The sequence below is a fragment of the Austrofundulus limnaeus genome, unplaced genomic scaffold, assembly GCF_001266775.1.
Source record: "Austrofundulus limnaeus strain Quisiro unplaced genomic scaffold, Austrofundulus_limnaeus-1.0 Scaffold189, whole genome shotgun sequence".
In the NCBI taxonomy this organism is placed as follows: domain Eukaryota; kingdom Metazoa; phylum Chordata; class Actinopteri; order Cyprinodontiformes; family Rivulidae; genus Austrofundulus; species Austrofundulus limnaeus.
Genome location: NW_013952591.1, coordinates 379,814 through 382,229, shown reverse-complemented (window position 1 = coordinate 382,229; position 2,416 = coordinate 379,814).

Here is a 2,416-nt window from a genome sequence, read left to right as displayed (position 1 = left end):
GAGGCAGAGCTTTCAGTTATCAAGCTCCTCTCTTATCTTATTTTATAAAAATGCTATAATTTAATGCTTGGAACACAATTCTGACTTTCTGGTAATTTTTGTTGTCAGAATTGTCTCATGTGACTCATCATATCAAAACGAGGATGAAGTCAAATTTGGTCAAAATGACATCACATTTTCAGATTTCTGGCTTTATAAGCTACATATTGATATCTGGAACATTCTGACATCATAAACAGATCCAGAGAGATGACTTCATTTGACTTGTTGGTTCTGATAATACTTTAATATTTGGTCTGAATCCTAATTTTATGTAATTTTAATGATGAATATTTGTTATAATTTATAAAGAGGACATCTGAAATAGTATTTGAATGTTGAGATTTCCACCTGGGAAGAAACAAAAACTTTGCTCACTGGAAAAAATCAAAAAATTTTAAACGTTTTTCCTCAAAATTAGTTCTGCTGTTGCTGCTCAAAAAAGTGCTTCAGTTTTTTTTAGTACAACATTTCAGACAGTTCATTCAAATAATGATACATCAATAAGGCATTTATTTTTATATAYTGTATATATATTTTAAGAAAATGCGGTTTTTGCAAATATTTTAATCAAAACATTATATCTGCCTTTTTCTCCACTTTGAGACTTAATCCTGGTTTAGATATGCTGGGTCACATTTATGTCAGTATTTGTTTACAAGCTTTATGAAAAGGTTCCACGCTGACAGAGTCCTAAAGTTTTACAGAAAAAATAAATAAAAAGCTGTTGATGAAGAAACCTCAGAACAAAGTCCCAGAGCTGTCAGAATATCAGAGTCCTCAGAACTAAAACCCAGACCCAGCAGCCCGATGGTCTGTTCAGGACCAGCTGAGGCTGAGGCAGATAAATGATCAATCTCATTAGCTCCACATAAAACAAGAAACAAGCTCAAACATTCCATTTTTTAAAATAAATTTTCACTTTTAAATTTTAATAAGTGTTTGGTTGAAAGTAAATCTGATTAAATCCATTTTTGCTGGCGGGCTCCTGAAGTGGACTGAGTTCTGGGCTGCTGCCATCCTTCAATGACAACTGACCATCAGGAAAATGAAGTGGGGTCTTTTAGTCATTGCGCCTGGATGACCCCGCTAATGATTATCTGTTCCTTCTGCCACCGTCAGATAAATTGAGTTGGCCCCTGAGATCCTAGAGGTGTGTCGCTGTGGTGCTTGAGTTTCAGCTCACAGAGCCTTGTTTGGTTGAAGAAATCCCACAGGGAGTCGTATACATCCCACAGCCTGTTTCTGAGACTGAATACACTTAGTCTGTAGTGTGAAAGAGCTCACGTTGCCTTTAGAATACGCAATGATGTGAAGCGTTCATGCATAAAGATGCTAAAAGTGCCTCTCAGGAAACTTGAGGCTGAAACTGTTCGAATATGTCTACAAATACAGGAAGCTGCCTTCCAAACATCAARCATCCTCCACTTCTGCTTTTCCTTCACATAAAAACACAGATTGATGCTGAGAATTCACACCGTGTTGAAATAAAGCCTCTGATGCTGAACGTCCTCCCATCCCTCATGCCTCATGATTAGTTTCATTTGTGGCGTTCAGTTAGTGTTAGGCTGTTGTGCAACTTGGGAAGAAAAAAAAAATCTCATTACAGGTTTATGGTGCTTGACACAAATGAGAAGTGATATGAAATTATCAGTGTTGCTCCTACAGGTTCGGCCGGCTGCTGGCAGGAAGCTCAAAGAGCTGAAGGCTGAAAACAGAAAGATGTTCGCTTCAAACTATTCAGACCTGCTGATGTGTGTCGTGTATTAATGTTCAGTAATTACAAATTAAAAAGAAAACACTGCAGAGTCCACATTCAGGTAATCTGCTCTGCTGCAGAGATAATTAAAATTTTCCAGGAGTGGGTGTAAAGTCTGTGTTAATTAGTTCAGTCAGGAAAAAGTGACGAGAACTGTTGTGAGAAATGATTTGTCCTGATCAGGGTTCAGTTCAKTCATGTTTCTGCTTTTCCTCCTGAATCTGGAGATTATTTGTTATTTTGATTGTTTACTTTAAACTTTCTGACTTTTTGGCTACGTTCACACTGCAGGTCTTAATGCTCAGTTCCGATTTTTTGAAAAAATCCGATCTTTTTGTGTGAACATTCACATTACATTTTAAATGTGAACATTCACATTACATTTTAAATGTGAACGTTCACATTACATTTTAAATGTGAACGTTCACATTACATTTTAAATGTGAACGTTCACATTACATTTTAAATGTGAACGTTCACATTTAAATGTAATCGGATTTGTCTCGTTCAGACTGTCATAAAAAAATTGGATATGAGCCAGATGGGTCAAAAAAAGGGATTTGGGTCAGATTTGCCTGCAGTGTGAACGTAGCCTTTATTTTTCTCTTATTTCAGTGA